Genomic DNA, 19552 nt, shown 5'->3' on the forward strand with positions numbered 1-19552 from the left:
TTTTTACTCAGGTGTGGTGTTCAGTGAAACACATCGAGTGCAGTTGGTGTTTGCGTGCTTTTGAAGACTCCTCGAAATTTCCGTGCACACTTCACGTAAGCAAACAACGCCACGAAGACCACATACCCGCAGCATCCTCGCCGTTGTACACGTGCGTGAGCGCGGCCAGCAGTTTGTTCTGCTATCTGCTGCTGCCTTCGATAACTTCACGTAGTTTCTTTCGCACCCACGGAACCTATTAGGCCGCACGCGCGCATTGCATCGAGGCGCAGACGCTCACGACACAGCGCAAGCAGCGTAGAGGATAAGCTTTTCATTGGAGAGCGAGGCGAGGCGGCAGAAATGTTCTGCACTTGCACCGTACACTCTAAAAAAAAAAGGTGTGATCTTAGTCTTTTTGGGGGGTAAACTGCTTGTCGCTGAGCTAACACCTTTTTGGGGTAAGGTTACGCTGTGTCTTGGAAGACTAAGTATTTATACCATTGCATGTAGTGTAACATTACGCTTCTGGTAGCATAAACTTGCACCTTCACAAGCAGTGTAACTGTATTCTACCTAGGCATAACGTTGCACCTTTCATAAAGGCCTATGTTTTAGTCTGTCGATGGCATAAGCATACCTTTGCATCAAAGGTGCAAGTTTGCACCTTGACAACGTAAGCTTATCCTGTATGTACAGGTGCAAAGTTACCATTTTAGAGTATAAATTTATATTACGACAAAGAGCGCAAAGTTTTGCACCTTTATGGTGCAAGCTTATACCACCAGGAGAAGGATAACGTTGCCCTCCAAGCAGTTTAAAGTAATGCCATATTACATAGGGTATCTAAGCATCATCTTGTGGTATATATATGCTATCCACACAAGAGTACTATTACCAATCTGCATCGTAAACTTGGTCACTGGAAGCAGGAATAAAGCTAACCAATACATTTCAAGATTTTCTGGAAGGAAAGATTATGTTGAAACATTGCAATATCTTTGTGTCGTCTGGAGTGTGACAGTGAGCAATGTTTCAGGTGAGGTAGGCTGTGTCATGTTGTATTCAAGCCGTAAGTTATGTTGCAGAGTGAACAAAAAGAATTTACAGAACAATCGGTTAAGATAACATACCATGGTGTTTATTTTACCTCATTATACACCGAAGTTGCAGCAAGGGACTGGATAATCTTCTCCGCACAGTCAGGGCAGGGATGTACCACGTATTTGACCTGCATAGAAAAGAGAACTTGTAATCAGTTACTCACGAAGAAAGTCTCACAAAACATGCTTATGGAGTAATTAATTCACATATAAAAATAACACTGCACAAAGGGCAAGTAAAAAGGAAGACAGATGGAAATAGTGCACCAGTACAGGCTTCCAAGTGTTTATATAATGAGAATTGTGAAATCACACAATATATAGATCAATGAAAATTCTCCAAATCTGAGCTTTACCTGTGCCACTAACACACACATAGACAACTAGCACATTGCAATCTCAGAAAAAATTGACAATATGCTCAATAAGACACAATATACAATGAGACATATTCTTGTTAGGAGCAGGGTCAAGCCATAGGCATCACTGATGTTGGACTACCCAGAGGGTTATTTAAAGAAATATGAATGAAAACATATTGATAAAATAGAAGCTAGCCTAATAAAGGCAAAAGATGTGATTTAAAAAACCCCTCCCTCTACTCGTTCATATGTGCAGTTCTTTTTTTATCATTAGCTTTTTATGTTAAACTTTGTTTTATCACCTTCACTTTCACCTTTGTTGTTTGCTGGTTTCCACTCCAACACCCAAACATTATAGTTTGCTTTCACACCTGACCATACCAGTGGTCTTGTTTCTAGTCACTATGGTCTCACCCTCCTAGAAAACACTGTCTCTGGTCCTTCATGACATTATCTTATGTTGCCTATAGTGTTAATGTTTTCCTGAGACTACACTGTCTTTAGTCATCTGATCATCCATCACAAGTGACAACTGCAAATCTCTTCTTCTTTTTTTTTTGGGGGGGGGGGAGGAGGGATGGGGGGAGGTTCTTTTGTTCTTGCATTCGTTGTCATTTCTCATGAATATAACGAATGAAGCTTGTTCCTGCAGAGCTTGCTCCTGCAGGGGTATGTGTAAGGCCATTCTATTGTTTCTGCCTTTAGTGCAGTTTACATTCCTGGAAAAAGGCATGAATATACCACAGAGGCTATGCCTTATAAAATGCGGGATACCACTTCTGAAAGATGGAACATTTCATGCTAAAAGAGCAATGATAGCAAGGCACATCCAAAGCACCTTCTGCACATGTGCATTACTGCAGTGATGTCACAGATGCAGAATTATGTAAAGCATGACAATAAAATGCAACTTTTACATAAGTTCATTGCTAGTTTCACACCACACATCAGCTTATGCCGATGCCAAAAACTTCTCGAGACTGCCGTTTCACTTCAAAACTACATTATCTTGCTCAGGAGGCAAAAAACAATACACTTCAATACCCCTATAATTCCTTGAACAAACCACAAAGCTTGAGATTCTATGTATTGCTGTTTCATGTAATGCTCGCAGCACATGCAGCAGGAATAAAACTTCTCATAAACTGCAATTTGCCAGAACTGTCAACTGCTTATCTCTTTAGATGCCTAACTAATGAAATTGTAAATGCTGACCAATATTATACAAGAATGATAATTAAAAAGTGTTTACAACAAATTTCTCGAAGATTATGTTCTTTACCTTTACAGATTGCAAATCATAAACTATGAAGAGACACCCGTGCAGTCTCTGCCGGTGGGTTGTGCAGCAATGTGGACTTTGGGTACCTGGTACAGCTTCAGGATTAGACTTAATTATCTATTCTTTTTGTTTATAAGAGGCAATATGAAAACTGCAAAATTGAAGGCTATTAATGAGTGAGCCTAGGCCTAAAACCCTCCTAATCATCTATGTGGTCTAACATAATGAGCATCAAAAATATTCCTTTAAAAGCTTTGTAAGTTGGTTTTTCCACATTACATAACTAAAAAAGGGTGTTGCTGACATTTCTTATTCAGATAATATAGACATATTTTGTGTTTTTGATGATGCAGAAGAAGCTAACATGATTCTGGCAACAATACCAAGTGCAGCAACATTTTTTACATGCAATGTGGGAAAGCAAGACAATAGTTTTCAAATACGCCTTTCCTTGTTCAGTATTTTGAACTACATTGCTCTTTCAGAAAATTTAAGAACTGGGCTCACCTATAATATTGGGGACCCTCATTTCTGGTATATAATACTGTCCCCTAAAATTAAAATGCCTCTACCACAGACATGTCCACTGTGCTGCACAATCCAGTTCTAATTGTACTGCAAATTTCATTTCATTCATTCTCCCTTTATAGGCCCATAGACATGACATAAGGGGTGGGGGCATATATATATATATATTTGTTAAATGGTAGTGGTGGAACACAAGGAAAATACGCTGAGTACAAATGGCACAAAACAATATAAAGAACACAAAAGAAACAATAAAGCTGAAAGTGCTAAAATACCGTCCATTACATATCACCTGCAGTACTTCATTTTTAGTTTCATTCTATTGTGGACATACCTAGCAACATAAGAGCATGTGAGTTGTTGAAAATTACACCCATCAGAGAACATAACCTTACTGCTGAGAACCAAGTGCAAACAATTTAAATATTAGGTTTTGAAGAAAAAAAGAAAAGAGGCATACATTAACAGCTCACTCAATAAAAAGAAGTCAACATGTTCAGATCGATTACATACTGAAAAAATTCCTCCCTTGCTAACTTGCTCAATAGCACTGAATGGTTCCAAAATCAATGTAATGCCAGGGCTATTGCTCCTCAGCATCGAAAAATATGCTCTTTGATAGACATAAAGCAACAATGAACAGACCACAATGCCACAGCTATGTCGAAAAATACATACCACACAAATCTTGCCGTAAGTAGTCGTCCAGCGCTGAAGAAAGCAGGTTGATCTTTAGAAGCAGGAGTAACAGCACTTCTACACCGTATTCCTCCTACTGGCAGGTACGCTGCAGCAAAGGTATCATTCATAACATTAGCATGATACTTGTAACTAGTACATACATAACTGTAGTACAAAAAATAATGGCACCACACATGCCACAACAATGACTCAAATATTTTGACAATGAGCTTAAAAGCTACAACTCCTGTTCCTAGATATATCGGTAACAATATCTGCCACCTCTTTACAGTCGAAATAACTGCTTAAATAAACTAGAATAGCAGATTTATGACAAACTGCTAGCACAATGACAATACACATTAACTTCAATGAGGGAATGTTTCAGTACCAGTGAATTGTAGTAATGAGTATAACACAATGTCTGACAACAGAAACTACAGAAGGAAAAGAATGTGTTGTTATTGGTCAGGCATAGCCTCCTTTCTATGGGTCAGGAGGCTGAAAAGTTCAGAATGGAAATAGCTGAGTAGAAACTATAGCAAATCCCCAAATGAAAAATATTAGTGATATAAAAATTTTCCTTAGCTCGCTAACGAAAATTAGCACATTTAATCAAAATAGCTGTTTGGGCCAGTTGGTTCATACTTACACCCTAAAAGACCAGCGAAAAAAAAGGAAACAGGTACAAAGGAACACAAAACGTATTTCAGTGCCCGTCCTGTCATTTTTTGTTCCTTTGTCCCCGTAATTATTATTTTTTTTTGCGCTGGTCTTTTTATGTACCGATTACAAAAAGAAAGTCAGTCTTAAAGCAGAGAAGGGGTGACACATGGTTTGCTTCAATGCTGAAGACATCTGATCACCAGCTAACCCAGATTTTTCACTTGTTAAGTGATTTGATCGAGTCCAATATTTATTATCAGTTTTTAACATAAGTGATCAGCAAGTTAAATAACACCATTTACTCGCACACGCCCTCAAACACAATGAAACTCAATTGATAAGTCACTGTCTGGGCGTGCACCATATTGCACGGCATGAGCGAAAATGGCAACACGCAAGGAGACACACACATGGCACGCGACATAAATATTCTCCGACGAGAATCCCAAGCAGTATACATTGAGGCAGATGTCAGTGATCAGCAATATGTGCCACAAAAGTGCGCGTGTCAATTTAAACGCCCCTTTCTGGACGGAAACAATGCTTTGGACTTACCAGCACGGATAGCAGAGACCAGTTTCAAATTCTTTGAAGAAACGACAGTCTACGTTCTTGCGCAGACGAGACGAAGGACTTGAGCCTGCAGCGAAAAAAAAAGAAAAAAAGCGTGAGAAATGTCTTTCCTGCACATTGCGTCACTGCGACAGTATACATGTACACGAATCGGCTCGGTCCCACCTCTGGTCTCGACGCCATCAGCTCAAAACTGCGGGGTTAAATCGGCGTTCTGAAAGCGTGACTTTAGGATATCAAGCGCGCTGCCTTCGAACGTACAAGTTGCTGGCAAAAGAACCGTAAACTTAACCCATCACCCTGCATGCTCTCCCGCATTTATGGCAACGTTCCCGTAAAGCAGCAACAACAGACGATCAAAATCGATTGTAGGCAGCGAGCAAAAATAATGCGGCATGCAAACACGTCAATGCGTATCACCGGGACTGCATTAGCGCTCGTCGACGCATACTTTCGACCGCGGGATATGCTTGTGAGCGTCGTAGACGACTAAAAATGCACCATTAACATCCCGCAAAAAGGTCGTGACCATCTAAAAATTTTGGGATGCGCCGCTCCTCCAGTCTGAACTGAGGGAGTGGTATGCTCAGGTTGGGATCCAAGACGTCGTGCTCAGAGGCCGTTTCACAGACAAACAAGCAGCGTCGCGGACGTAAGCAATAACAAAACATGTTCAGGCCAAGTTAAATAGCAGAGAAAAACACGTAAAACGAAATGTAAAACGTCACTTACATGCGCGGCTGAAATTTGGCGCCAAGGATCCGTTGGAACGCCACCACCGCGACGACCAGCCATCCGCCGTTTCATTCCGAAGTTCACACTTTCACGAAGTCGTTTCATAGTGAGGCATCGATGAGCGCACTCGATGAAATAATCGCTGAGAGCAACCGAACTTTTCTAAAAACACAGATGAGTACCAACGACAAAGAGCACGAACGCTGACTCGTGCGGCAATCGCCGTCGTCGTCTTCTCGGACTAGCAGAGTCGCAGGGAACGCAGGCAGGCTCAAGCAACTACGAACACGTGACGCTGCGTTGAGAATAAAAGCAACAAAACTAAAAAGCAACTGCTTCGCTTCTCGTCTCACCACCACTCCCCCCTCACCTCCCCTTTCTCCCTGTTTTGCAGCGTACACACTTGTCTGTCCGCCCTTGTTCTGAGTTCGGCCTTGCTCTCTCCACGGTCAAGCTCGCGTAGGAGTCAAAAGACGGGACGGGTGTCGGGGGGGGGGGGGTGAAGGGGGAGGCACCGCTTTTTGTAAGATAAGATGCTCCCAACTTTCGACGATTCCCCACCTCCTCCGGGGAAAAACGAGGGGTCCTTTTGTGGTAGCTCTTGAAAGGACATCGGACGGGAAGTAGGAACACAGCCGCACCCAGCTTGAAACCGGTTACCATCATAAAAAAAAAAAGAAGAAACAAGCGGCAAACTTTTTTTTTGCTTGAGCTGCAGGGACGAAATGGTGTAAAGTCATACGAGAAAGACTAACGTCTTCCGTGCGGGTGATTGCGCAGGGTATATTTAAGCCATGCGGTTTCAGATAGCATAAATCCCGAAGTTACCCTCCTTTTACACTCTTTTTTTTTAGAGTGTATACCGCTGTGACAGCCAACTCGACCGATCACGAGACTGGATAATAATAATAATAATAATAATAATAATAATAATAATAATAATAATAATAATAATAATAATAATAATAATAATAATAATAATAATAATAATAATAATAATAATAATAATAATAATAATAATAATAATTGGTTATAGGAACGGAAAGGCGCAGTATCTGTCACACTTGTATCTGTGGACAGCTGAACCGCGCCGTAAGGGAAGGGAGGAAGGTGGGGGTGAAAGTGGAAAGAGAGAAAGAGCAGCCGTAGGGGGGGGGGGGGGCTACGGAGTAATTTCGACCACATGGGGATCTTTAACGTGCGCTGACATCGCACAGCACACGGACGCCTCTTCGTTTCGTCTCCATCGAAACGGAGCCGCCGCGGTCGGGATCGAACCCGGGTACTCCGGCACTATAGTTGGGCGTCTTACCACTCATTTTCGGTTCCTGGCAGCATTCCCGATTTTTGAAAGTGGCTCTCCCGATTGGTTGGAGGGCTTCATTGCAAAGACGTCATAGAAATGCCGTCATGGCACTTCATTTTCCGCGGGTGCTTTGAATGTGTAACCGTCTGGGGACATTCACTGAAGACTTTCTCAGCAACGCAGCAACCTCTCTACGCAAAAAAAGAAAAAAAAAAAAAAGAAATGCTAGCAGTGTTCCTTCGGAATAATCTGTCGGTTTTGCTTAGTTTGATGTTTCCTTTGCGTCCCTCTGATTAAGTAACTGCTAACAGCAGCTGCACTGCCATGGTGACTCAGTCGTCGTCTACAAAGCGAGCGACCCTGTTCTTGACGGCCTTTCGATGGAGGCGAAACATGCCCATGTACCGAACGCTGCCAATCGACGTAAAAGGGCAGCAGGAGGAGAAAACTATCTGCATCCTCCTCTAAGGCCATCATATCTTGATTCGCGTTGGCCGTTAAACTTCATACACCACACCAGGCTAAGAGGACGAATTAACCAGTATTTACTTTTACAGTCGATCGGGTCAGTATTTTTTTACCCTAAGCGTGCCTTGCCTTCTAACTTTACACTAAGCTGTTCGCTTCTTCGAGACATGCTTTTTTTATGCGTTCTCATTCATGCTACTAAGAAGTTGATATAATGACCAGTAAAATTGACTAACATATTTTTTCTCGCAAATAATGTTATGCAATCGATGTTAAGCACAGGTAAGCGCGTGTGAAGCAAATCGCTTTGCACTTGGGGCACAGGACGTGCCTCATGTCTCTATTGTATTTTAGCGAATATCTGAGCCTCGTTTTATCAGAATGTGCTACGTAGAAAGCTCTCACACTAGTAACATTGTAACCAGGGCCCGCATTCCGAGTTTGCGTCGTTTCTAGAAGTGCCGTTTTCACTTTCATTTCGAGTCGCCCGATTGGTGGAAGCATTGAAACCGGATGTCAGTTTGGTTGCCGGCACTTCCGGTTCCGGCCTTTGTGCCAACCATATGAGGGCGGAAGCGGCGAAAACGACAGCTTTGAAAACGACGCGAACTCGGAATACGGGACCAGATATCTGTTTTTTTTCTTGTTATTTTTACTTTACTAGCTAGCTAGAATTATTGCTTCGTACAGGTGTGTTACTTTGTGGTTGTTTTTTTTTTTTACTTCAGCGATCTAATTTTTATTCCACAATGAGCAAAAAACATCATGCGCAACAAAGTCATCTGCATCAATTTTCGTATTTCTAGTCCAGTACATTTTTCTTTGTATTTGTTAGGCACTGAGGAAAAGCTCTCATTGTTCCTGAGAAAACAGGCCAATTTGCTGCAATGACATGTGTTTTGAAATAACCGTCCTTAAAGAGGAAAAAATGTTCTTCTCTACAAAATTTCACGTGCCAAATTCACTTTGATTTATTATTGCGATAGCCACCAGGGAGGTATTGATCCTCTCAATCATTATTTGTCTCGTTTACTTTCTTCCTTGAGTTTGAGACGTCTTTTGTGATCGGCTTTGGGGCCCTATTTACGCAAAGTAGGATCATTGCTGCTTCACCCCACGGAACTATCGCCCCAGGTAGCTTTCTGATGAAACACTGAATGATATGAAGAGCTACGCTCGCATGATGCCGCCATCATTAAACATGGTCGCTTTAATTCTAGGTGTAGTATCCGCCTAATAACAGCCAATAAGCACGTCCTTCGCAGCATGCTCCTAAAAAAATTGAACCAATTTACTTTTTTTTTGTCTCCTCATGAAGACATTGGTTTTTCTTTCGTAGTCTATGCATACCCAAGGTCAGAAATCCACGCTTAGCCATGCGTGTGATTCTTGAAGTGAGACTTTTTAACAATAAGAAATGTAAAAGGCAATAGCTACCCTATAGAAACGCAGTCCTGTGCCGGGCGGCGTTGCAAGGATTCAAAACGGCATGATGATACGCATAGGCTGACCAGCACAGACTCAACTTTTCCGCAACAACTTCCTTTGCTTTAGTTATTCCTTTCCCACGGGAGTAACGGAGCTTAAAAAAATTGGTACTTTTTAGGTTGAAATTGTGCTCAAGCATATCAACAGTGAACTGCTCGTTTCAGGGAAATTATCCCCCTAAAGCCTTATGTTCTCTAAAAATATAGTGGCAGAAATTTTTGTCGTTGTTGTTGTTGTTGCCGAATGATGAACACTAGCTATTCCTCTAAAGCGCAAAATGATCAAAGTATATGTTTATGACTTCTTTCCGGCACATGAGCGCTACACGTTCTGCACAGTTGGAAAATGGTGAATGGTTGGTTCCAATTCAGGTTCCGGCATAAAGCGACAAATCGAGTTTTGTTCAGAAAAAAAAAAAAAAAAAGTGAGAACCACATATCGCGAAAAAAAAATCTTTTTTTTATTTAGTTACCATATGCTTTAATATAGAGAACTTGTTTTTACACACATACCTATCACCCGTAGAGTTCCTTACACTCTAAACTAGAGGGAAAGCTGAGGGCGCTGCACTTCAGCCACCATGGGCGCGCTAAGAATCATGGGCCGGTGTGCTACTTGTTGCGGGACAGTCGGTTTTTCTCGGGTGCGTGGAGTGGCGTTACTGCGATGTTTCTTTTTCGTCATCATCATCATCTCAAGGTGCGTACATAGACCGCAAAAGCAGACGTCGCCAATAAAAGGTTTCTGTTTCCCGAAATGCCACTAAAGGCTTCCTTAAGTGATTGCACAAACATAAATATTTTCATAACGTTCTTTTCTTTCAAAGTTAGCCTATTAAGTGCGAAATATTGGTATTTGTGCTGCTCAAAACTAAGCCAATAGGATAAAGAGCCATCGCTTATATTCGATACATCTCACAATGACATACTGTTTCTCTCTCTTTTTGCAATTTATAGTCACAATATTCAATGTTAGGACATTATTTTCAGTAGAACAACGTCTATCTTTGCATTAGTTTTGACCAAAAGTGTTAGTTCTGCACTCGGTAGTTCTCCGGCCCATGATGCTTTGAGCGCCCATGGTGGCTGAACTGGTCGTCTGGAAACTCCATGTAAACTCCCATATACGGCAGCACAGCTTTCCCTCTAGGTAAGAGTAAGAAACTCTGTGCTATCACCATCAATCTGTGAACCGGTGATCATTTGGCGCATTCATGCTGCCGCAGTGGCTCAGTGGTTAAGGCACTCGACTGCCGAGTACAAGGAAGTAGATTCGATTCCTGTCGCCGCGACAGCTTTTCGATGGAGGCGAAAAACAAGGTGTCCGTGTGCGTGCGATGCCATTGCATAAAATAAACCCTGGTGATTGAAATTTCCGGATCCCTCCACTGCAGCTTGTCTCATAGCCTGAGACACCGAGAGACGTTAAACCCTGTAATCCATAAACGGTTTGACGCCGTTATCCCTCTTCTCGCTTTATTGCATAAGCAACTCACAAAACGTTTTTCAGCTTGAAATAACGCAGAGTCAGCGAAGGCATATCAGTGAGCCTAACAGCTATATATGCATGCTGCAGTCAGGTGCTCTAATCTGCAGCGGTGGTGGTGTATAAATGCAGGGCATCCGACCAAACGCGAACCATTAAGTAACTAGGTTAAAGTAATAAAATTAGAATATTGGTGGTGTATAAATGCAGGGCATCCGACCAAACGCGAACCCTTAAGTAACTAGGTTAAAGTAATAAAATTAGATTATTGGTGGTCCCGTATAGCAAAGTAGCGTATTGGTTTGCTTTGGCTGATTTGTATAATTAGCTAAATAATTATTAAATCTCTTCGAGATACCATCAACAAACAATCCAGTGCACGCGCGAGTCAAAATGCGTGCTCTGCGTACTGTCGCAAACGCATTCAATTCGCTCGCACTACCACGTCAGTCGTGCTCGTGTGAAACTTGCCTGAGCGAGCTACGAACAAAAAGCGCGTAATGTTCTGGGCAAACGCCCGAGTCATGGGCATCTCACGACTGGCAGCGCACCTCTGTCAGCTGGCGTGCCCAAGATGGTCCAGACGTAGACGCTTCAAGACTGTGCAGGCGACCACAATCTTGTTCTCTTCGATTCGCACGCTTTTTTCTTTCTTTTTTTTTTTTTTGAGAATTGGCTGCACGATCGAGTTATACACAAAAAGATGTAGTCTAGGCTGAAATCTTGTTAAAGGCTGGCCGAAACCATTATATTGCCAAGCTTATCTATGTGCGACAGTAGTGCAATTGATCTTATTTAGTTTGTTCTTTCGTTTACTATTGTATTCGGCGCGGTCGCACGCCAGGGTGGCGCTTTGGTTGGGGCGCTCAACTACTGTGCCCAAGGATACGGGATCGAATTCCGGCCTCGGCGGCCACTTTTCGGTGGAGCCGAAAAGCAAGGCGCCCGTGTGCTGTGCGATGTCAGTGCACGTCAAAGAATCCCAGGTGGTCGAAATTTTCGGAGTGATCCACTACGGCATCTCTCATAGCCTGAGTCCCTTTGGGACATTAAACCCTATTACCCAACCTAAACCGTTTAGAAGAATCAAATAAGGATGAGGGTTTACTTTCCTACTCCGTTGCAGAAAAAACTGTTTGAAAAACAGAGTTGGATGGATGGAAACAACTTTATTTAGTAAAAAAAAAAAAAGTCTTCCAGAGTGGTCCCCTACTAGTCCAGGAGTCCACGGGCTTTTGCTTCACATAGAGCCCGATCTACCAGCCATTTCTGACCGGCGGGTTGAGCTGTCCGCAAAGCAGCCTCCCAGGAAGAAAAGGTGGGATGGGGGATGGGAGGCACTGCCTGGGGGGAAGGACATTCCCAAAGGTAGTGGAAAAGTGAGGATTTTGGCTCGCCACAGGTGTCGCAGTGAGGGGGCAAGCCAGGGTGAAGGCATGAGAGACGGTAGGGGGAAATGAATAAAGGTGACAAGGTGCTGTGGGGTGGTGGCAGTGTCATGCGCTCGTGTTTGTAGAATGTGGTGGTTTGGTGGTATGTAGAAAGGACCGATGCGGCCTCCTGCGCGGAGTTGGGTGCCTGATCATCCGGGGCTCGGGTAGAGAGTTCTCGAGCCAGCGCATGAACGCGCTCATTACCGGGGATCGAGGCATGCCCTCTATGCACAAAGCAAGCGCGTCATTTTGAAGGCAAGCTTCGAAAAAGCGCCTCTGGATTCGAAGAGCGCGCGAGGTTGACTCACGCGAGGAGGATGCGCACCGCTTCCGTTGGCAACATCATGCTCATTTTTAGCGTCTGTGGTGATGAATTATTTCTGCGCGTTTTTTTTTTTCTTTTTTTGCGCAATTAACCATCAGCAATAACGCCTTTAGGGGCGCTGTGGCTACCTAGAATAAACAGAAAGCGCTATTTGTGAACGCTGGCAATACTAGTTGAACAAGTTTGGGCAGTGAACCTTTCCTTTTTTTTTTTTCGTTCAGCGCCATTTTAGAGAGTTTGACGCTAGTCACAAAACTTGCTCGTTCAACATGTTGGTGCACTCGGTTGGAATAACGTTGCTCACTGGAGTGCAACTGAAGCAAGCTTGTGGGTCTGTCTATGTAACTAAAATATGTAATTTGGCCGCCCTGTTCCTAAGCTTTTCAACTGACAGACTACGAATACTTAACATATTGCGAACAAACCTAAAAAGGTCTCCTAGCACATACAGTATTCCAGTGTACATGGGGATCTAGAGCGTTTGCTTCTTAACCTTCGTACGGGCGGCTAAATCTTTAGTTTTCGACTTGCACTCTTCCCTCTTCTTCGTCCCCCTTTTCCTCTATCTTTTCGCTCAATCAACAGCGGGAATTCCGAGGAAAAAGCGGAGGTAAACAAGAACCAAATGGAGGTTTTCGGTTGGATGCCAAGCGTGGGCGCAGCGATCGCTGGCGCTCTCCTGCGGACCAGTCCCACGGGGCGCCCAAACAAAGACGGCCGGCCGGGCACGCGCTTTCCGTGACAGCCAAACTAAGCTCTACGCAGGAAAATAGAACTCGCCTAAACTTAGGGCCGGGGTTAGAACTCTGCAGCTTGCCGCCAGCGAGAGGTATGCGCGAGCTTGAGCTCATAAATTTTTTCCGCTTTGTGGGAGTCCCTTAGGCAGTCCATTCCTCCCTCCATTGCAAACGACGTAGTTATTTTACTCCGCATCGCGATTTAGTCACGCAGCTGCCGTACATCGGAGAAGGAACGACGCAGTGTTTAAAGCACAAAAGATTGGCTCGTAGGGCAAGGGAGAGAGGTTGCCGGCGGCTCCGGCAATTGAGACGTACGAGGCACCTTTGACGAAGACAAAGACGTTGAAAAGCCGCAAAAGGCTGAAGGGAGAGCCTTTGTTGCCGCGAGCACCGCGAAAACGGTTTCTCCTTGGCTTCCGGGAGTGACGGTGAGGAATTCTCGGGTGCCTGCGGCGACGCCTTTGTGCCCGACCCCTTCCGGCCCGGGCTGGCGCGTGAGCTTTCTTAGCGAAGATGCTCGCGGGGTAATTGCACGGGCACACCCAAGGGACGCCTTAGCCTAGTTATCCCGGCCTCCTCTGACTCCGCCGCTATAGCGCGCAGAACAAGCACAACGAGTCACTGAGAGTTTCTTATCCTGCAGGAAAAAAAAAAAAAAAAAGAGGGAGAGAAAGTGTTTGTACTCTATTTCTTGCTGGCTGCTTATTTCTGTTCGCCTGTTTTCTGGAAACGAGCGAATAAGCAGCCGTAGTCAGATTCGAAAATGTAATTTATTACTCTGCCCAAGGTCCACCGCTTCGCCGAAATGTAAAAACACCAGTTATGAGAGGCTGCGCTTCTGCGCTGTATCCCCCCCCCCCCCCGCACACACACACACACACACATACACACACACACACACATGCACAAGCAGACACGCAAGCATGGTTTTGCTATCCAACACCTCTTATCCTGAACCATGCTCCCTACATCGTTGGAAAGCTGCCTGAAGATATCCCCAAGGTGCCTTCTAGATGTTATTCTGCAGCTCCTAATTCACCTCCTCTATGGCGAACGAGTGAATGTTTATCCCGCTTTTGTCTTACAAAACGCGTGGACGACGAAAAAAGAAAAAAAGCAGTTAGCAATTACCGCTTGACGGGCTCCGCCACCCGCCACCCGTAATGGTAATACCGTATCGGGCACGAAAAAAAAAAAAAAAAAAAGCTTCGGAAAACATTTAAGGGGGCGGGAATGTACTTCCACGGACTAAGCTGCTCCTTCTATAACAAAAATTGATGACGTGCTCAAGAGGCGCTATGCAGGGCCTCCAAAGATGCATCATTTCGGGACGGTGTTATGTTTGAGTTGCGAATTATGGGCGGATCTATAACCGCTTATTTTGATACGACGCGGGCAGACGTTTGTAAGATATTTGTACGCCGAGGGCTCGTCAAGCACCTCAGCTTTTTTGCTCGGCCCTTTCATCGTTCTGATGAATAAATCTGTGTTATTATAAAGAGGCATGTTCAACCCTTTCGGGCGCCACTTGCTATGAGCAAATGTTTTCCTGTCTAAGTGGGTGTGTGAGTCTGGCGCGCGTTCGGTGGCCGAATCCTTCGTCGATGGTTGTGCTTTGACGCCAGCTGTGTCCTGTGCTTGTGTCTTGCGTGGTGTGCGTGCATCAGTGCTTTACCTGATGTGAACGTTTCCTGCCCCGTAACAATATTATATCCAGGCTTCACCTGCTCGCGAGCTTCCCGACACACAACACCAATGCTTAATCTATCGTAGGCAGCGCGTACAAACTTTCGTACTAACTTTCGCAGCCGCTAAAAATTGTAACGTGAAAACTCAAGGAATTGAGTCTTGATCAATGACCGATAAAGTACCGAGGGATCGTGGAACCGATTTCTCTTCCGAGGGTGCACCCTGCGCTAGAAAATCAGAAAAAAAAAAAAAAGAAATTATATGGATGCCCAGTGGAAAATTCTTCTACATAGGAATGGCGACGGACAAGCCACCAAGTTTGCGGCATCGAGAAATATTATTTACTGCTCTCGCTAATTGGCACAGACTGTTTGAGATATGAGGGAAGCTGAATTCATCAGAAACAAAGAGTTCATGGCTGGGGCTTACACACTGAGAAACATATACGGGTTCGGTATGTATACACCAGTAAACATAGTGCCTTAAAAGGTTAATTTTAGTTCCTAGTGCTGACGACAAGGAGTGCCGTCATTGCTTGTACAGTGCCGACAACCCGCAGTTTAGCAGGTTCTTGGTTACACGGATCCCCGAAACTTTGTCGCGGAGAAGTCCGTTCGCCACATTACTGACACTACTTATGAGCGCACGAGCGATAATTCTGTAAACTTTTATCGCAGAAATAATTTTTGAGATTATTCCGGCTTTCTTTGTAATATTTTTTTCTTATTCTCAACTGGCTAAAGAAAGAAACACATTGTCCCGTAATTATACACGCTTTCTTCGGGCTCTATTTAAAGCTACTCTCAAAGAGACATTGAAGTATGTCGAAAAACGTCAACAAAACCAATTATTGGCACTAGGCGCTCTTCACATACACACAGAACGGAAAGTCAAACGCACAGAACTGCTGGCTGTCGCCGCATTATCCGAGGCGCCAATTTCCTCATAAATAGTTACCGGGATAGTTCCAGATTACCATGATGCCCAGCTCATCGCTGGCTTCGAAACCTTTGTGCTCATCATCAGTCAATGCAGCTACAACGCGCAGCTCACAAGACAGAATACGTATTTACTGTGTCCCTCCAAGCGAATATGAACAGCGCAGAAATGAAGAGACTAGGGCACAGCGGAAGGTCTGGAGGACCGCTGCCCGAGGACCCTACCTGTTAAAGTTTACGCACTTAAGTATTATTGTGAAGGACAATGTACAGCGTCCGATAGGTGCAGACACGTACATACAGTAGCAACAGATGGCGCAGTGTTCACACAAACGCGAAGTTATTCAACAGGCAATTGTGTCAGAGGCTCCATTCTACATATGCAGATAAGGGCTCTCGCATACAGTGACATGCACACACGCAAAAACCAAACACGTACAGTCTCCTATAGTGTCAAAAGGAAAAGACCGCCGACCAAAATGTTGTAGTAAGAAAGGTGGTCGTTTCGGTTTCCACGCGAAGACTTGTTTGCTGAAGGGAAAAATCAAAGCACGAAGCTTAAGTGCACTACAATAATCTCCACAAGCATCTGTCGTACGTACGCGGAAGATTATTGGCGTTGCGGTTTAAAGTGCGCTCTTTTTTATTGTTATTATCCTGAGACTCCAGATATTGGCGTGGCAGCCACTTTTTTTCTCTGACGATAATTGAGGTTTCCTCCTAAATGATCTTCTACTGCGCGGTTTCCACCTGTTCCGAAGTGCGTTAGAAGCGACGCTCTTTATTTTGATGTCACTCTTTGCGGAAATAATGAGCTTTTCCTTTTTCGCAGCCGGTTCTCACAAAGTTTCTTCGGTGCACATTGTTCGGCATTGAGGCTGATGAAGAAGCAGATTATATCAAAGTTTTCAGACAAACTGATGCAAAGAGCCACGTTAAATTTACCTGCTATTTTTCTGTGTCATCGCATGCTGACCAGAAATAAAGGATTTGCAATTAATATTGTGCGGAATAGCTTTTCTAGAGACGGATATACATGCAGAAGTAAACATTTATTGCTTATTCATTAAAAATATTTTTAAGCATAAAATTCGCTTAATCACGAAGAAATGGACTCCAGCGTTTAAGCGCGGTGCTGCTTTTGCCAACGTTTGTTTGGTGTAGCTTAAAATAATGAACATTACGAGGATATTCCGCAAAATTCACCAAAAAATCGGCAAGCTCTGTAGAGTGTGCCTAGTCAATTTTGTCTGTTTTTTTTTTTATTTAGTTTTGAATTGCGCGAACTTGGTGAAAGAAATGTAATTGTGCCATATTTACAGGGGTCCAATGGAACCAACAAATTAGCTACAACTGCAAACGGTTAACGCTCTACTCTATACAGACGTATCTACTGAATGATAAAATTCACCCACATATCAATTTTGGAGAGATAATGTTATGGCGCTATCTGCGAGAAGCACGGGACCGGAACAATTTGGGTGGGGATGAGAAAACAATATATACTCTGTTTAGATGTACATTGTGCGAATATTTATAAACAATTTATAAACAGGGTCCGCTAGGGAAGCTGCGTAAAATAGCCATTGACGTTGTCTGTAGCCTTCTAGTTATTTCTCTAGGAGATTATGAGCTGTCGCGTCGTACCTTTACCGGTGTCGCCGAAGTGCGCCCAAAATGTTTCAGCGCTTTATTCACTAACCCCCCCCCCCATCATCTCTCTCTATCTCTTTATTTCTCTATCCCTCCCGTGTTTTCCGGATCCCATTCGACATTTGTTGTATCTCCGCGTGCAATCATTACGAACGAAAACCTAACTGAGCTGCTCCGGACTGCAACCAACGCCATTCGAGCCAAACTTGAAGGTGTATGCTTGCTTCGAGTTGTGCAGCAAAATTCACGGGAACGATGAGCAATCACTGCATGAGTTACGCTCACTATGAGCGTCATCTCTGTTGGATGAAATAAAGGATATTCGCCACATCTCCATTCTTACTGGGCCTCCTGAATAAAGAGGTCATTTTTAGGGCTTTTTGCAACAGCCTCTCGGGGCAGTACGCTAGGTTTTAACTTCTTTTGTAACTTCGCGCGCTTACAGATACTACTATAGGTAGGCCCCGGCAAAGATCAGCCGCTGAGATGTCCTCTATACAGTGTGCAGCTGCGCACAGCTATATGATAGCATAGTGGCCCTTCGCACATGCGCTTTTGTGTGTTCTTGCTGCATATGGCGCCAATTTGAATCGTAAGGGCTGAACCCCCGCTGTCTCGAGTGATGAAAAGAAAAGTTTCTATGTGAGATGAATAGACACACCTGCCCCAAATGTCGAGGAAGAACTGCCAAGGATTCATTTGTACTTACACCTGCTTGAATGAACATCGCCAAAGTATGAAAGAACCTCTAATGCGCGTTTTTATTTTCGCTCACTATAAGGAAACGCTTGGCAGAACTTCTCTCAGAAACTGTTTAAGTAATGCTTGCTTTATTTAGCAAGTTTAAAGATAGTGTGGTGATACCTTTAAACATCAAGATTTCAAAGCTTTTGATTACTGCCTTGGGAACACACGACCCGTGTTGAAGGCACCGATCGCGCTAAATACCACCGGGAAGTAATGAGCGCATTAGGCTCTAAAGCGGAAATTATCTTTGCACTAAGCCTCCAGGGATGTGGTGGAAAACAGGAGATTATACAACTTGTTTGCACTTAACTAAGCGCCTCTTTATTTCCCTCCGTCCCGAAGAATCAGTCTCTCTAAGCCGACTTACGCCCGCCTGATTGAGGTGCTGTTTCTCACCATCTTTAATTAGATTTGTTAAGTGTTTGTTGCTTTTACCTGACATAGATTCTAACTCGGTAAAAGTGAAATAATGTTTACAAAGCCATTATCAAGAGTTATGGATTGTCTTCGCACATAGTAAACAAAATATCTCCTTGGGTAGCAGATAAGAAAAATAGATGCTTGGGAAGCAGCAGGCAGCAAACGAAAACCAAAGCAAAACAAACTCGATAATCTTATAAAAGCCATGAAACGGCAAGCGCACGCGAACATAAATAGTGAAAGGAAGCACACTCTCCGAGCACACATTCGAAGCAATCCAGTATGAACGCACTGCTCCAATACTGAAAAACACACTAGGGGTTGGCGAAAGAAACGAAAAGCTTTCGCAAGCGCTTTGGTGACGTCCTTTTATTTTTAATGGGGGAAAGAGCTTCGCGGAAAGAAAAATTAACGTTTCGTTAGTTCTTATCAGCATAAACGGCACCCGCTTGGAATCCGGGAGAAAAATGATTGATGGGAGAATACAAAGCCATATGTGCGCACTGAAGTGGGGCGCCGAACGTGGAAGTCCGTATGAACTTTCGAATAATATCAAAAGGGCGACTGGGATGACGCCATATGAAACAGTTGATAATTTCCAGCTGTTCTGGTCGCATTAAGACAGTTTTTTTGTTGTTGTTGTTGTTTTGTCAGCTATTTGGTGCTAGATTCACTTCACTCATGTATCCTTGGCTAATGTCGCAACGAAAATAATGTTCATTGACTATACGACATTGTCTGAGAGCTTTTTTTTTTTTTTTTGCTTGTACATCATCATTATACGGCAGTGATTATGATTGGTCTTTATTCCACATGGGCTGCCTTTCTTTTCTTTTTTTTTCTGCTGCCCAACGTTAACATTTATGGCACGCTTTGAAATCTATTGCTTATTGCATTCCGCAGTTAAGCTGTATAGTCTACTGTGTAATTAATTCTTGTGTTGTTTTTTTC

General features: G+C 43.6%; 1 protein-coding gene and 1 long non-coding RNA gene across 2 annotated transcripts in view; one reads left to right on the forward strand and one right to left on the reverse strand.

Moving 5' to 3' along the window:
• The window catches only part of LOC146206291 (Kv channel-interacting protein 4-like), a 529985-nt gene that overhangs the window by 173372 nt on the left and 337061 nt on the right, over positions 1-19552 (forward strand). The gene's annotated exons all lie outside the window — the stretch shown is intronic.
• LOC146206292 (uncharacterized) lies at positions 890-6388 on the reverse strand. The gene is made up of 4 exons (XR_014704424.1): positions 5907-6388; positions 5157-5241; positions 3933-4041; positions 890-1210 (listed from the first exon to the last, which is right to left on the reverse strand). It is a non-coding gene; the product is annotated as an uncharacterized LOC146206292 (long non-coding RNA).

Source organism: Amblyomma maculatum, chromosome 1, assembly GCF_055883805.1.
Source record: "Amblyomma maculatum isolate TAMU_Amacu chromosome 1, ASM5588380v1, whole genome shotgun sequence".
In the NCBI taxonomy this organism is placed as follows: Eukaryota; Metazoa; Arthropoda; class Arachnida; order Ixodida; family Ixodidae; genus Amblyomma; species Amblyomma maculatum.